Source organism: Agelaius tricolor, unplaced genomic scaffold, assembly GCF_023055355.1.
Source record: "Agelaius tricolor isolate 1412-34295 unplaced genomic scaffold, bAgeTri1.0.p SCAF_6, whole genome shotgun sequence".
Taxonomy (NCBI): domain Eukaryota; kingdom Metazoa; phylum Chordata; class Aves; order Passeriformes; family Icteridae; genus Agelaius; species Agelaius tricolor.
The window spans coordinates 13,170,885-13,188,105 of NW_027269266.1; the positions used below are offsets into that span (position 1 = coordinate 13,170,885).

At 45.7% G+C, this 17,221-nt stretch overlaps 1 protein-coding gene across 2 annotated transcripts in view; it reads right to left on the reverse strand.

Moving 5' to 3' along the window:
• JCAD (junctional cadherin 5 associated) overlaps positions 1–9,649 on the reverse strand; it is a 60,096-nt gene extending 50,447 nt beyond the window's left edge. Inside the window, exons 1-2 of one of the 2 annotated variants that reach the window (XM_071428732.1) lie at positions 9,511–9,649; positions 313–391 (exon numbers count right to left, since the gene is read on the reverse strand). The gene's annotated coding sequence lies outside the window, so the exon portion shown is untranslated. The remainder of the gene's footprint in view (positions 1–312; positions 392–9,510) is intronic. The other variant, XM_071428730.1, reaches the window with a different exon arrangement.
• Positions 9,650–17,221: the final 7,572 nt, after the last annotated feature.

The window sequence follows — 17,221 nt, forward strand, 5'->3', positions numbered from 1 at the left end:
TTGCTGAAAGGGTGGGATAATCCTGCCGAAGCCCTTGGTGGGCTGCCCGTTTCCTCTCCTTCCAACTCGCTTGCTTCCAAAACAAATTCCTGTTGCAAAAATTCACGTCCTTTCAACTCCACATTCCTGCATATAACACAATCCCTTTGAAAAGGAGGTGAACTGGTACAACTCAGTGAATTTGAAAAGAAAAATATCCCAAATAATTGTTGGAAATGATTGGAAACAAGTATCTCATAGAACAACATGTTTCTGCGTGTTTCCGATAGCAGCAGACAGCCATGGTCTGTTTGCAAAAGCACAGAGACTTACCATGGGCAGGCAGCAGAACTGTGGGAGGCAGAGCCAGCACCATTCCCCTTCTGACAGCCAGAGCTCCTGGGAGGGCTGCCTGCAAGAAGAGGTGGTTGTGTGAAGGTGCTGCCACCATCCATTCCACCAACAGCAAGAGAAATCCCCCCTGCAATCTCAGCTACGGCCCAAGGAACAAACCCTCAACCCCTTCTGCAGCAGAGAGTTTTTGGCATCCATTTGATTTGTTTGGGTTTAAAGAGGAGGACATGGAGAAGGAGGGGGAGGGTCTGACTCCCACAAGTTCAAATTTACTTCTTCAGGAAGATAGTTTCTTTGCAAACTCTTTCCACATTCTTCTTCCTGTTACCTCTACAGAAGGTTGAGCATCTTTAAAACTGCATAAGCTTCCCTTAGGGAGGCTTGTTTTCAGATCCCTTCTCAGCCCATTTTGGAGCAGGGACATCAAAGGCAAGGCAAATATGGTCCCCTGTTAGCTTGGATCCATTTGGAGCTGGTCTGGGCAGTTCCAGCCTGCCACGATGTTCAGTCTTTCGAAATATTTACTTATCTGACCGACAAGAGAGTTATTTAATAAGTTATGATGTCTGCAGTTTTGTGTAAACAATTTACAGTGCTGTGATTGATGCTGGATGCTGTTTGGAGAGAGGCAAGATAGACTGTATATATTGAGCTTCAGTTTGAGAGTTCAGGCTCAGGACTGGGCAGTATTCTACCTAATAAATAACAGTAGTTAAACACTGGGGCTCTTGCTGTTTCAGTGCTCACAAAGCCACACAAACAGGACTGAATTAAACCAGAGCAGATGTTGGCCATGCAAACATCTCTGACCTTTGCAGGGGTGCCTGGTACAGTGGTCACAGTTCCTGGTTCTGTTTTGCCCCTTGCCCAGGTTGTCCCCAACCCTGCAGCACTCACTGGGCTGAAGGAAACAGCTGGTTTTGTGGGTAGGACAGCCAGAACAGATGTGGAGCATCACATTTCAAGCTGCTTCTCCAGATCTAGGAGGGTGAAAGTTGGGAAGTATCACCATGTCCAGGAGGCAGCTCCAGTCCTTGCAAGAGCACAGTGAAATAAGTGGGCTTGCTTCTTTTGGCACAGCTTCAGGTCATGCTACATGGTTGGTTTCCTCAGTCTTGCATTTTACAGGGTCTTACATCAGGTTCCCAAGGCTGAGGTGAGATTCCTGCTGCAGTCCTTGTTTCCAAAGTCCCTTGTCTGGGTGAATACCTTCCATTACAGGTGTGTATGATCTTGAGAAAATTGGTGAAAGGGGTACTCCCATCTCCAGTGGAGCGACACAGGAGTGTGATTGCTGTGAGTTAGGCGTGTGTGCAGCTCAGCTGGTCAGACACAGCTATGGGCAAGCAAGAGCCCTCATGAGACACCACAGCACAAGAGAGAGGGCATGGACTAATGTCAAACTGAGAGGAACTCAGAGGCTTTCATTCACTTCAAACTAGAAACAAGTGGTTTCCTTTCTGAACCATCAAAATGTTTCGTTTCTCTAGAGTTAAGCAACCTGGACATGTCTGAAACTACAGTTTCAGGATCATGCAGTTCCCTAAAATTTTCTGTAATTTCACTTTCTGATCTGATTGTGGACAAAGGCATGATTCTCAGATCCCCTGAAGTGGAACTGCCAGGCCCAGTGGCTATGCAAGAGCTGAATCACAAAAGTTTGGAAAAAAACCCTTCTCTAGCTATCAAGTAGCTGTTCATATTGACTGGTCCAGGCAAAAAAAAAAAAAAAAAAATTAAAAACCCCTTTATTCTGGAAATCCTATTTCAGACACATTTACTGGCAAAGGTCGACTCCAGGTGCTGTGAGGAAATAATGGCAGGAAACTAAAAGGAGGAAATTAACCCTAAAACTGACCAAGATGTCTGGGTGATTGAGAGCTGGATAAAGGCTCTATGTACCCATGGAGAGAAAAATATGCTTCCTCTGAACAGAGACGAGTAACGAAGTATTGATTTGAAGTTATTGAACTGTGGTACTTCATCCATGCTGCTGACCATGGCCTTGCCTAATGGAGAGAAAAGTACAAGGAGGTCTTTCCCATTCAGACTGGAAAAAGGAAGGGATGTCTGAGGCCCACGTTCCACATATTGCATTCACCATGGGAGGAAAGTAATGCTCAATACCCTCCTGATGTTCAAAACTGTTTCTGCAATCATCTTCAGCTGAGAAAAGGCTGATTGATCTCCCAGCTTCACCTCTAGTGCTAGTGCTAAAAAGGCTGTACCTTTTTATTTAGTCTGTGGAAATCTGCACTCAGAACAAGAAGGATCTCAAGCAAAATGCAGCCTGCCTCTTCCTCCAAAGGGACCATGCAAAGACACATTGCACTTAGCAAAAGAAGTGAAGGTTTTGGGGGGACCTAAGCGGCAGCAGGCTGATGGCACCACTCTTTGTCTCCTTGGAGATATGTCTTGATGTAATTAATGATAAAGAACCAGAGCAAGAATAAAAATGATTCAGAGAAGCTCTGGTATTTTTCCCCCAGTTCAGCTCTATGATTAAACCCACACAGAGCCTCAAATGAGGAGATGAGCTTCAATTATAGCTAAGGAGCAGCATAATGAATTATCTTCTTTGCACTTACTTTAGCTGGTGAGTAACTCAATTTCCATCCAAGTCCATGTTGACTATAACTGATTTAGCCAATAACTGATTCATCAAGATGCTGGAAGAACGTGGAATTAGAATTGCAGAAGAAGGGCTGTTGCTCTTCTTCACTTCAATATTGCTAATCCAGTGCAACATTTTTAAGAGATAACTTTAATGCTACCTACACTTCTGTGTAAGTCCACCTTTAACAAAACTTAGATACAAGAAAATGGCCTGTTAATGAAGAGTTTGAACCCCCTCTTTTAAATATAATAAAAAGTATTTTTATTTGGGATAGTGAGTCCTTAGATTTGCAGACTCCAGCCAAATAGTAGAGAGTATGTTGTGTGGTTTATGTATTTTTAGGGTCTTTTGCTCAGAAAATTCCCAGACCTGAAGGTTATGAAGTTATAATTTAAATACTATTTTAAAAAAAATCTGCAGCCTCAGCTTCCTCATGCTGCCCAGCAGTTGTGGGTTGCATAGGGTTGGCATTGCTGTGTTTCCAGCCTCAGCCATGGTCTGTGGGTACCAGTAGGAAGAGACAGCTCTCAGAGCACTTTTCCTGCATCCAGGAAAAGAGCCTGTTCCTGGAAGTTACAGGACATTGGGGTTCCTGGGTCAAAACCAACACAACTTCTGAAACTCTGCTCTGCAACTCTGAGAGCAGCTGGAAAAATTTGAGGGCTGGGTCCATGAGTCCTGTGGAGCAGGAGCTGGCTTTCAGAGCTGCAGGATCTTCAGCCCTGGTAGAAGGAGGCACTGGCCCATAGCACTGTGCTCAGGCAGAAAACCAGTTTAATCATTTTTTAAAATAGTGTTTGGGGTTAATTTTGTACAGCAATTTACAAAGAACTCAAGGGATGTTATTGTTTAAATAAATATTTAAGCAAGATCCCTCTCAAGTTAAACACAGTGAACTGCGTGTGAAAAGCAGCAGCATTTGATTACACATATCCAAGAGGCCAAAACAATCCATTATGAGAAAAGGTGTTGGAGCTGGATCAAACATAATTTTGTTTGATTCTGTTTCTCTGAGGGAAGTTATTGATAAGGAGATTTCTGCCTTCTGCTGATGTGTAGCAGGGGTGCAAACCCTGGCAGTGCTATCCAGTCAGTGTGAATTTGTGTCTGGGTAGGGGTTTCCCAAATTCACCAGTGCAAAAGGCTGAAATGCTCATCTTCCTCACCCTGTGCTAGCCTCCTTCTTTTGAAAAAGGTAAGGCCTTTTTGCCTTATCAGAAATGAGTATTTCTTTCCTGATGACTGTGTATTCACTCTCCTTCTGCATCTGAGCTGCAAGGCAATAGAGCACATAATAAGTCACTTTTCCAAAGTGTCCCTGAAATTGGAGGATTCTGTAAAGGCCACACAGCCCAAGTGACACATTTCATGGATGCATTTGAAGACTTGGCAGATCCCCTGTATTAAGCAGGACTTGATTTATACAGGAGAGCACTGTTTGGATAACCAAGATGGTCACTACAAGAGTACTCAGAAAGGGCTGTGCCTTGATAAGAGACGAAATCTGTACATCCACTCCATAAGCAGATTTTTGGATGTTTCACCCTAACACACATCACTGCACAGCAGAATAAAATGAAGACATATTTATATTTGAAATGCAATTGCAGGAAAGTAGCAACCTTCTCTCAGGTCTTGGGTCATTTTGATTCTCTCAAGCCACAGGATCTGAAGACCTCAACCTTATTCTGCAATTACATTCACAAACCCAAGATTCTGGCATGGATCAGGACAGAAGACTTGGCTCACAGAATCTGTGGAAACATCGGGGTATGCAAAGTAGGTAAAAACTGATAATTTGGGGTATAAAATAGCATTAATTTCTGAGACAAAACAATTCATGATTCATAACTAATTGGAAACAAATGAGTAATAGTATTACACAAAAGACCCATTTTGTTCATTGAGGAACCACAGAATTAATTGCATGTACTTTAGTTTCCAGCAGAGGCGAAGTCCCAAGGCACAGTGTTGTGATTGTTGAACCAGTCATGTTCATACTGGTTTAATTCAGGCCAAAACTGTAGGAAGAGCATGGGATTCTCTGAGTGGAGTCTGAGCCTCAAGTAGGTCAAACAATTCATCAAGCCCTGAAGGTTTTGGGTTAGCACTCACGAGGTGACCTGACTCTTGCCCTGGGCTGTGCAAGGAGCTGCCTGGGCCAGCTGGGGTGCCAGATGAGGAGGCAGCAGCTCTTTTAGATCTGTGCAAGAAACCTTATGCACAGACTTGACTGCCTCAGTCATGGTGCTGCTCCCTACTTGTAATCATCTCATCAAAGTTGTAAGAGCAACATCCTCCTGGATTTATTTACTTTGTGACAGCTCCCACAAGGACATTCCCAATAAGTATCTCTGCTCCTTCAACTGTCAATTCCACTCCATACTTATTCAGCATCAAAATTTAGGGATGTCTATTTTCTACCTTGGCTCTTGGAGCAGAAGCCCATAAGTATCCACCTCTGCTTTTCCTTTTCTGTTTCAGTTCTCCTGCAAATCCCTGCTTAAAACTCCTGGTTGTGACATCCTTGACTAAGGCAAGGCTGTCAGTGCACAGCAAGCACTGCCTGCAGCACTGGCCAACAATGTCTCACAGCTTCCTAGGGCTCCTTCCCCCCTCCACAGCTGGCTGTAGGCAGCTCTGATCTCCTCACACTGTTCTCACAGCTCCTGTCCTTCTGTTCTTTGTTTCTGCACAGTCTCACAGAGCTGGGTGCTGATGTGTGCATGGGGCTCACAGGAGCTGATGAAGATGACAAAACTTCACAGCCTGTCTCTGTGGAAGGAGGGGCTGCCCAGGTTGCTCCATGGCCTATAGTCATAAAAGAAGTGAGGAAAACCACCTTTCCCTGCCACTGCAGCAGGAGTGGAAACAAGCAGGCTGCAGCTCCTACCTTTGGATGTGGAAATCACGTCACAATGAGCACTGAGATTTTGCCATCTGTCTCCAATGTTGCATATGCATTGCATACAAAAATAGGCTGTTAGAATACTGCTATGACTGAAAAATCCATGAGGCAAGAGATGCCAGAATTAGGCCTCCTTTGTGCTATGTGTTATGGTACAATTGTTAATTAGATGAACACGCAATATTTTGCCAGAGGTGTCAGCTTTATCCCATGGTACTGGATGGACTTTTTTCACTGGAGATATTCTACAGAATTTTGGTTTTTTCCCTTAGAGTTCAGTGCAGTCCTAGGCTTTATTTTCTTCCCAACTTCTCCTAAATAAAAATGACTGACTTTCCCAAAACTTGGAACTACAATGACACATTTCCCTGTAGTACTTGGGTTCTTCTAGTACTTCTGTCAAGGGTGGTGGTTCTTTAGCCATTTGAATAAAATGGAAACAGACACAGGCATGTAAGCAACAGCTTGACTGCACCAGGCACTATTTTATCAGGATCTTGGTCACCCATCTCAGCTGTCCCCAGAGGGTGACCAACAGCCATGGGGCTGTGCAGGATTGCTCATCATGAGGCACACTGGACATTCTGGAGGCAGAGCTCCCACCAGCTCCCATCCCAGCAGTGGACATTAGGAGCAGGGCCTTTTGGCACGTGCAGACAGTGGGGCACCCACAGCCACTGGCTGCAGACTGGGGACAGCCTCAGCAAGACCTGGCACAGAAGACCCTGCAGGGAGAGTAGGACTGAAGCCAATTCTGAGGTAGCACTCATATTCTCAAAAAGGGACCAAGAATGGGGCAGCTGAGGTTTCATATCAAGCTCTGGTGTGCCTGGACTCTCCCTATGGCTCACACCTTGACATACACCTTCCTGACCTGCTCCCAAAGCCTCCTGACTCCTCATTTGTGCCATGTACTCCTCAAACCATTTCCATGCATCCCTCCAGCTTTAGCATCCAAGTACCAGGTCTTTGCTTAGCCCAGCATTGCCTGGGTCCCTGTCTGCCACCAGGCTGTGACAGGAAATATCAGTGTTGTTCCCTGCCTCCCTTTCCACTGACCATCAACTCTGCCCTGAGCAGCACTACACAAAGAGCCCATCTTCATTCTGCTCCTCGAGCTGAGATGACTCTTGGATTGCAGAGAGAGGACCTGGGTCCCTGTCACGCTGTGGGGAAGAACCAGGATCTGCAGGAGCTTGGTAGCACTGACTGCTTGCACAGGAGCACTGGGGTCAGCACTGGGAGCTGCTGGGATGCTGGGCTGAGCTCACTCATGTGGGAAGGAATCTCAGCAGATTTTGACTGCTCAGCCTTAGCACATCCCTAAGAATTTGCTATTTTCTCCCTTCAAAGGCTATCACTAAGCCAAATTGGAGGAGATTTACAAAGTTAAAAAAAAAAAAATCACATTCCTAGCAGAAAGCTGCCAAATTTCAGATCTCAACTCCAGAGCACAGAGGGATAAGAACTATCCAAAAAAAGGATCACCAGATTCCCCCCTCCTGTTTCTTCCTTTCTTTTTTTTCCAGTTGGACAACAATTCCTTTTTCCCTTGCTCATTCTTGGAGTGGACAAAACTGGCTGGACAGTTTTGGCTGAAATTTTCCAGAAAAGAACTTATCCCAAGGCAGACAATCAAGTTGGAAGAGCTCAGTCTAAACTTTTCAAGTCTGACAAAGTTAGAAGCAGCAGCGAAGGCGGTCCTGCAGCAGGACAGAGATGAGTAACCTTTACCACAGGAGCTGCAGCAATCCCACCTCTGACGCACTCAGCATTATAATAGCTGATGATGCTGCTCCATTCAGGTGCATCTGATCACGATTCAGATATGTCACCAGGAAAAAAGCTTTAAGTCAGTCATCCCACTGAGCCTTCCCACACCCCTTCCTACTCGAGCAGCTCTTTCCATCTAACAACTGATCACACAGGAAAACACAGCTCCCTCGCCTCCAGTATTTGTGAGCTGTGTGTGTGAGCTTCTGCTTCTTGGATAGAGGCAGCTGATGCTAAAATGGGATTGCTCTCTGAACTAATGTATTCAAAATTAATAAAGGAAATAAAACAACACACTCCTCTGGCATGTTCCCATGCATATTTTCCATAAAAGTTAATTTTTCCACAAGAACAACTTGTGAGTTTGTGGGGGTTTTGCACTGAATCTTGATACAGAGCTTAGAATTCTTGGCACTGCTTAGGACGTTAAAATGACATCAGCTCCACTTTCTATATTGGAATTTTATAGTTCCTGCCTGACCGCATTTCTTTGTTTTGCACATGTTCTCTCTCTGAGCTGCCTCTCTGCCGTGGTGTGCTCAGAGAATCAGGAAAAGAGGTGTGTTTGTGTTCCTTGCAGCCCTGCTTGTCCCTCCCTGAGCCGGGCACCCAAGTGATAACGCTGCATTTCTCTCCCAGGACAAAGCAGCACTGCTGGCTCAAGGGACAAGGGCACCTTTTCCAGTTCAAAAGCTTCCCCAGAGCGTGGCAGCTCCGTGCTGAGAGGAGCTGCCGTGTCCCCCTCTCCTCTGGCCCAGCAGCAGCGGAGAGCATGCTGCCATGGGGAGTGACATGACTGTGCGACAGAGGGGACCGGGCTGGCCAGTGGCTGCACACAGGACAATGGGAAACCAGACAGAAAAAAAAAAAAAAAAAAAAAAAAAAAAGGAGTGGAAAGCAGAAGAAGGGGAAAGTGAGCATCTCTGTGAGCAAAACAAGGCTTTCTCCCGTACAGGACAGGTAGCACTTGGAGCAGCATTTTTTGTGCTACCCCGATGGAAGGAGAGAGTAATCCCAACGCAATCATACTGTCCCGTGCCTTGGGGCAGGGAGGGGCAGCATTATTTTAAATGAAGCAAAAATGTGAGTAACGGGTGTTTCCATATTCCCCCCAGCAGTGCCACCCTCTGCCTTTGGACATCGGGTGCAGGAGGGCTGCTGAGGTACTCGGGATCCCCTGTGAAAAGCAGCGCAGGGCTGGCAGAGTTAACAGACCCTGGCGCTGGGAGTGCAGTTCCACGGGCATCAGCACAGACATCACGCTTGTTTCCTGGATTTCAAATAAAATAAGGATTCAAGGAAAGATGATGCTTTTCTATATCCCCTGTGACTTGGAAAGCAGTAAGAGGAAAGAAAAGCAGTTAATTATCTGGCACGCCGCATCCAAACATTCCTGAAAGCACGGATCCGCAGTTCGTGTAAGAGTCACGCTGGAGCAGCATTAGCATATCCTCAGTAAACAGAGTCAGTGCCATCCTCCAGCACAGCCTCAGCCTCCCAAACGGGATTACAGCAGCTGCACAAACCCAGGAGGGACTATACCTGGCAGTTAGCAAAATGCCAGTTCTGCTGTAGCCTGGCTGGATGACAGCAGTTCCCAGGTTTGCTATTTCCTACAGGCTCAGCTTCTCTGGTGTGTGATGGAGAATCACTGCTCCTTGCTTCTCTGTGCAAGATTTATCATTTCATCCTTTCACTGTCGTGTGGAAATAGCCAGGAGACCAGACTGACATTGCAAGATTGTGAAGCCATTTGCCAAACACTTGCTCTATAACAGCAACATTTTTACAATTGCTTTTGCAACAGCCCTTTTGCAATCGTGTTTATAAGCTCCTTTACAAGCGCATGCAACCGTAGACAGAATGCAGAAAATCTTTACCTTGCTTGCCCAGAGGAGAGAGCCTGGCTTCTTCCTCTCATGGATCAAAAGTAGGATGAAAAACAAACCCGAGGAAGACCCGTGAACAGACTCATCTGCTGAGAGTTGTTTAAATCCCGAGCCTGCTCCTGCTCACAGCTCTAAGTTTGTGCTCTGAATAGAGGCTGTGTTATTTTAACCACAGGATTTCTAGTCATGGGGGAGGAGAGATGGATTAGGTACGTTTGCAATCTAATGCTTCACATTTACCTCAACTGAAATGAACTACTTTTAGCCTGATGTAAATAAGCACAGCTAAGATATAGATTTCAAGAGCCCACTAACCAATTATGCTTAAACTAACATGCTAAATAACTGTGGAAAATTCCAGAGGAATAAGATAACATACTTTTGTGTTCTTTCCTAAATAAAAGGCATGTGTGGAATTTCATGCTAGATACTATGACAAGTGAGGGGCAGCAGATGAACTCCACAAACTAACCTATGCAAGGTATTGTACCTCATAAAACAATATTCCTAACACCTGTTAGCATGGATTTCAGCAGGCATCCCAGAAATTTGCATTTTCATGGCTTGTAAAAAGTACAGATATGAGGGATTTGATTCTAATATTTCAAGTAAAGCTCTCTAAGTTAATAATGCATGATTTTAAAAGGTCACAGTGTCTGTAGTTCTGCAGGAGCACAAACATTAACCCACTGAACTAGTGCCACCTCCAACAGGGATATAAGCTGGATATAACCCTCCTGCAGCTCATGGATTGCTACAGAGAGTGTTAAATGCAGGCAAAATATTGTGCCTAGGACAATTATTGGCAGTTTTGTTGTTTAACCCAGCTCAAACTCTGCCTTCCTTTCCTGGTTTATGGTACTTCAGTGTCACAGCTGATGTGATTGCAAAGCTTGACTATGGCCCAGGCTTCCATGGCCACTGCCCAGGCTCACATGGCCACATCAGAGCTGATGGAAAAGAGATTTCCTCACTTTCTGAGATGTATAATTTGTAAATAAAACACATTCTTAAACTTTGGGATGAACTGAGAAAAACAATTTGAATGCAAAGCTAGTGGACAAATTCCAATTTGTCTTTGACAGCAGAGGCTTCAGGAACACAAGTTTAATTCCATTTTGGATAAAACCTGGCTCTATAAATAACCTTATCTTACACTTACATAACGCTCTTCATCCCGGGTGCTTTGCAGATGTAATCATCCTTTCTGAAAAACGCGGGCAGACCTCCCAGCCTGGCCCGCAGCACCGGGAGGATGGGGAGGATGGGGGCCGCTGCTGTGCAGGAGGAAGGCAGCAGAGCATCCAGCAGCAGCCTGGCTGGCTCCCGTCCCTCAGCAGCCCAGCTCGTGGGTGCTGCTTGGGATCTCAGCTTGTTGGGTCACCCAGAAACAGCTGAGAGAGTTTCTGTACAGCTCTGGTGTCTGTAACACCAGCAGAGGCTCAGAGCCTGGCACCCAGCTCAGCCTGCAGGCTCCCCAGGGGACTGAGGCACCTCCAGAGATGCCAGCCTGCTTCTCAGAGCTTAGACTGAGCTCTCTGAGCTTCCCCGGATGCATGGCTCACCCTGGCTCCCCTGAGCCTGGGGTTTTGTGGGCAAATTGGTAACCTGCTGTAGTTTAGCCCCAACCAACAACTGAGTACTAAGCTCTCACTCCCTGCCCCTAGCCTCCACAGTGGGATGGGGAGAAGAATCAGAAAAGGGCAAAATCTGCGAGTTAAGGCCAGTCTAATAACTGAAATCAATTTTTCTTTTTAAGAATAGTAATAGTAGAGAAAATGCCCAATACAATTGTTCACCACCTGCTGGTGATTGACCCCTGCCAGCCAGCTCTCTGCAGTTTACACTCTGAGCATGACATCCTATGATCTGGAACATCCTTTGGCCAGTTCAGGTCAGCTGTCCCAGCCATGGCTCCCTCAGCTTCTCGTGCATGAGAAACTGAAAAGTCCTTGAATTAGTGCAAGCACTGCTCAGCAATCACTAACATCAGTGTGTTATCAACATTATTCTCATACTAAATCCAAAACATGGCACTGTACCCTCCATTAGGAAGAAAACCAATTCTATCCCAGCTGAAACGAGAGCAGATTCCAAGCATCTGTGCCACAGGCAGAGATGTGCACCTGAGCTAGACACAAAATGTCCCCAAGCCTCCCATCAGCTTACCTCTGGATCATGAACCAGCTCCTCCTTCCACCACCCGAGCAGCTCACTCCACCCAAGGTGGCTTTCCTTGGCAGTAGTTGTCATAACATCAATCCCACAGATGTTTTCCAGCTACAGGCTGTACCTCACCCTTGCATGGGACCCCACAAGGAAAGCAGGCATGAGGAATGCTCCCAGGGCAGGGGCAGGGAGGAAGCTCCAGCAGGAAGAGCCCAGGTCCCTCAGTTTGCAGATACTGAGGGACCAGGCCCCTGCACCACAATGCTGCAGTCTGCCACAGAGGACTTCTCTTGTGGTCCCTGCTGCACCTGGATGGGGGATTCTGTGTGTACAAAGAAAGTTTCTGTGCTGCAGATGGGTATATTTTTCATTTTCATTTCGCTGTTTCAATAGGAAACAGCAGGAGGAAGAGAGGCCAGCAGACTTTGCTCTGCAGGTTGACCTGAAAAGAGTCCATTTTTCCAGAGAAATTAAAAACACAAAACTGGGAGGAGGGAAAGCAAAAATAATTTTGAATTAAGTGAAAGCTTTTGATCCCAATGCATGGTTTGGTATTTCTAGCTTATCTCTTAGGTCAGCCTGTGCTCAATTTAAAAAGAAACAGCACTTTAAAAACAAACATAGAGGAAATTTAGAATTTCATTTCTGAGACGTCAAGGAAAGACATTTCAGCATTCCACATAACTCCTGTTTCTTTGGGGTGTGGACAAAAGTACTAACAGAGGGATGGGTTTAGTGTTTCCTTTGTTCTCCTGGACAAGTCAACAAGATGAACACAAATTCACCTCCAGTTCCTTCAAGTTCACATTATTTTGCAAAGAAACCCCAATATTTCAGTTCGAAACCTTTGCCAGAGTTAAAATGTCACATCATCCAGCATCTGGAAGTCAAAGACCTGCTTATTGATGATGTTTTGTATTTTGCCCCTGTACCTTGAGGCAGCTCAGACCTGCTCCCTGCCTGATGTACCCTGCTGCCCTACAGACCACAAACACTCTGCCTCCAAAACAAAGGCAGCCCTGCAGTTCCCTCTCTCTTCATCATGGTTCCAAGCTGGAATGGCTGTTTCCCAAGCATAAACAGCAGCAAGTCATTCCTGGCCTGTGAGAGGAGCGTTCCCTTTCAGCAGCCTCATGCAAGGCTGGATATTTCTGTAATCACTGGCTGAGGTCTGGAAGCTGCTGTGCTCACCTGCCTCCCATTAAAGCCTGCAGAATAAAACACATCCCTATTTAGGGATTCAGTTTTGCACTCCAGTCAGCATTTGTATGAATTGGGCAACAAACAAAAGGAAATGTGAAGCACAGTAAACTGCACAATAAACTGCACAATGAAGTACAATTTTGCAGCATCAAGAACTCCTACGCTGGCCACTCCTTCTGAGATAATGAGATGAAGACACTGTAATGGACATTGTTGATGGGAAATTACATGTTAAAGGAACTTGAGTAGTTGCTCATTTATTTTGCAAGTTTTCTCCCTTTTTTATATAGTGAAAACTGGAAGTAAAAAGTTTCTATTTCTTTTGAATTGGGAACATCTTCTAGAAGTGATATTGCCGATCCACACTGTTAAAAGATCTTCCATTAGGATTCACACAAAACAACTTTGTGTTTGATCTAGAAAACATGAGCTTTTGGGGAAAGGAGCCCATTGGGAATGGTAACAGACCACAATTTGGACACTTCTGCTCTACAGTTTTGACATCTGGTACTTCTGTTGTAAAAGAAAGCAAATGTTTTCTTTAGTCAAAGCGCTCCATGGACTGAGGCCCTGAACCAGCACTTCACCATATCAAGCACAATAAGACACAAAACTATGATAGGTGTCAAAACTAAAAAAAAAAAAAGAAAAAGCAGGGGAAATAAGTGAATTTCGTGCATCTGAATTATTTTCTTTCTAGATTGCACTGCTTCCTTCTGTTCTGTTCTATTTCTAAAATTACACCAACCATGACCATCAGTGAACATAAAACACCAAAAGACAGGACAAGCTAAAATCACACAAATTTACAGTTAATTGCAGGTTAATCCAGGCAATTCCACCAAAGAGCTTCCCCTTAAATGAGGTGTGGGCACCTTTGTTACAAGCCCAAGGGGAAAAGGGGGGTTCCAGGCCCTGTTGACAGGCACTGGAGGGCTCTGACAGCCATTGACCCTACGTGGGCTTTGCTTCCCCTTTCCAAACCCAGCAGGTCTTCCCCCTACCATGAAGAAGTTGCTCCCAACCCATCAAGAAGGATCTCCCAGTTAATGGCATTCAGACTCCGACCCTCATTCAGGGTTGTGTGGGATACAGCCCATTGCACAGAGCCCCAGGCACCCATGGGGAGGTGGCAGGTCCAGGGGAGGGGGGCACCCCCAGCCTGGCTCCAGGAGGTTCAGGTGCGCTGAGGAAGGGCAGGGACATGCTGGGGTGGGCTGAGCCCCACAGCCAGGCCCTCCAGGCTTTGCCATGGCTCTGGCATGATGAACAGCTTCAAATCCATCTCCTTCTGGAATGAACACTTGTGGAGGAAGGTTTAAGTTTCACATCTTAGCCCTGTTTCAACAATCAGCTTCATTTCACTGGGCAGAAACCTCTGAAGCTGTGTTGAGTGTTAATATGGGAGTACTGGACAAACCCTGAAGTACATCATAAACTAAAGTATATAATAAACTAAAGTACATCACAAACTAAAGTATATCACAAACCACCTGAAATGGTGCAGGCTCTGCTCCCCTGCAGTGCTGGGTCACAGGGAACTGCAGGACTCTGCAAAGGAGCAAAGGATTAAATGGCTCCAGGACAGACCTGCCACTGGCCATGGACCCATCAGTGACAATGGGTAGTGCCTCTGGGATAACATTATTTAAGAAGGGGAAGAACTGCCTGGAATAACAGAGGAGAGGGTAGTGAGAGAGTGTGTGAGAGGAACAGCCCTGCAGACACCGGGGCAGTGAGGAAGGAGGAGGAGTCAGAGGTGCTGCAGGCACTGGAGCAGATTCTAGTGCAGACCAAGGTGAGGCAGCTGTGTCCCCACAGCCCTGCACTGAGGCCCAGCTGGAGAGGCCCACACTGGGGCCCAGCTGCAGGATGTCAGCATGAAGTCCCTGGTTTAGCTGGTGGATTCAACGACACAGAATTATAATGAGCATTCAATGAGACAAATAACAAATCCTTGTTCAGATGGAGGTGTCTGGGCACATTGTGTAGAAAACAGGGAAAATGTAGGCTGAAAGGAACATAGAGTTTCAGAGGTCCGGAAAATAAAGGCTAATGAGGAAAACAGCAGAGATCTCTCCTAACCTTAAGAAAATACTGGTATTCAGAGAAAGGTGTGATGGTTCTTGTTAGGTAATGACAGTGCTTTTCTTGTTTCTCTCACACCCCTGATTGCAGGAGCCCAGGGACCTCTGCCAGGCCCCAGGACCATGGACTGCAAAATGAGCCACGTTAATTGGAAGATGCCACCCCACAGCCTATGTCTGGTGGTCATTTTGGCTTTTCACTCTATGCCATGAAAGCAAATTGCAAAACCAGCCACCTGGAAGAGAGTGGGTCTGGCCCCATGGCTGCTCCTCTGGGAAAAGGAGTAATTGCTGTTCATGGAAACAAGAGTGGGTCTGACAGAAATTGCAGTCCTCTGCCATGGCCTCAGTGGCTCCTTGGCTGTTTTCATGTGACAGCTCTTGAGAATTTCAGCAAGGCAGAGTGTGTTCATGTGGCACAGAGGGGAAAAAGTCTCTTTTTAGTGCATCCAGAACTGCAGCCTTGCCTTCAGCTACTTACCTGCAATTACTTCTGTCACAACTAGCCAAGTGGCTGTCCAGGATGCAGTGTGAAAGCCTGTCTGAAGGAAATGCTGAGCCACAGATATTTCTGAATAAAAAGGCAGAAAGTGTGGCACCACCCCAGTGATCAAGCTTTGTGTTTGTTTTCCACAAGAGAAGTTAAGTGATATTAAAAGACTTGAGGGAAGATGCTTCACTGACCTGCTCACAGGCATTCTCCAAGCCTTCATCTCACCTAGCAGCCCCAAGGAATTTGCTCAAAAATATTAAATGTCTGTGGAAGTTCTAAAACTGTACTGAGCCCTGAAGGCCTTTGCACTGTCCAGGGTGGGTAGGGTGATGTGGGGCTGTCTTTGCCTTGTTACAGCCATATCAGCCCTGACAACATTTCCTCTTAGAGAGAATCATGGAACCATAGATTGGTTTGGGTTGGAAGGGACCTTAAAAATCATCTAGTCCCAAAGCCCTTGCAGTGGGCAGTGACACCATCACTAGCCCAGGTTGCTCAGAGCCCCATCCAACCTGGTCATAGAGATCACTCCAGGAAACATCAAAAGGCCACAAAGGATCTGCACAATCTGCTTTGAGCTGCCTTTTTTTTTCTGTTCTTCTAAAGCAAGACAGCTAATCCAGAGCTAAATCTTGTCCTTCCCAAACAAGTAAGAGGCCTGAATAATGTACTTTGTTTCAGACATGAGGATTTGATCCCCAGATGTATCACAGACTCCCTGCATCACTTTTGGCAAATCACCTTTGATGGATTTTCATACACTCGGCTCTAAAGCCAAGTCGTTATAGTAACTACATGAGGCAGGATCCCCAAAAGATCTCATTTCCCCTTGTCAAGAGTTCTTTGGATAAATTAGCCCATTATTTTACTTACTAATGGAAGCTCAGCTCTTCTGAAAACCTGCCTGCACTTGGCAGACCCAAGTTCTTAGGAAATTTTATCCCCACACCTCTCTGTCTCCATTGCCGTCTGTATACTGAAATAAACCATCTTTCCTTGCAGCCCTTGGTCTGGCTTTTCTGTTCCAGCCACAAAGGCAGGTGGTGAGACCTCTAACCTGTCTTTCATGGCAGGGCACAAACCTCTGGCACGCATCTGCCTGCCCCTGTTACACAAATACACACTGCTGGCAGCAGGAATTGAACTTAAAAAAGTAAACTGCTCAGAGGAAGGACATTGGAAAGGGAAATAAAACATCATGTTAGATTCCTCTTTGATGCACTTTAATGAGTTTTCTCTTATAAAATCCTCAGTGTTTGGGACCTATTTCTGCTGTGTACATTTGGAGGGTTAGAAGGCACATTTTTTGCAAAAGGCAGAGTAAATCTTTGGGTTTTTAATAATGAAGATGAATAAGGATGAGCATGCTTTCTCTAGGGCAAGCATCAGAAGGAGCAAAATACCAGGAGTTCCCAGGAAGTAGAGAGAAACTGCACTTAAGGTCAGAGCAAATGGAACTTTCCAATTTTATGGCCATAGCAAGCCTTTTTTTTTTTTCCTAAAACTCACATTAACATAGGATTTCTCAGATGCTGGAACTGCTCCTTTGAGCTGTGGAAACTTACTCACAACCTAAGGTGCAAGGGTCATTGTACTCAAATGATGCACTGCCCCTAGCAGACCAAAACTCATTCCCTCCTGTTTGCATTCTAGAAAGCCAAGCCTCACACTTGGGTGTGCACTGACTGGCCATGTACAAGTGTTTAGAGGCAAAGGAGAAAAATAAGGCAAAGAACTTTTTGGCAAAGTT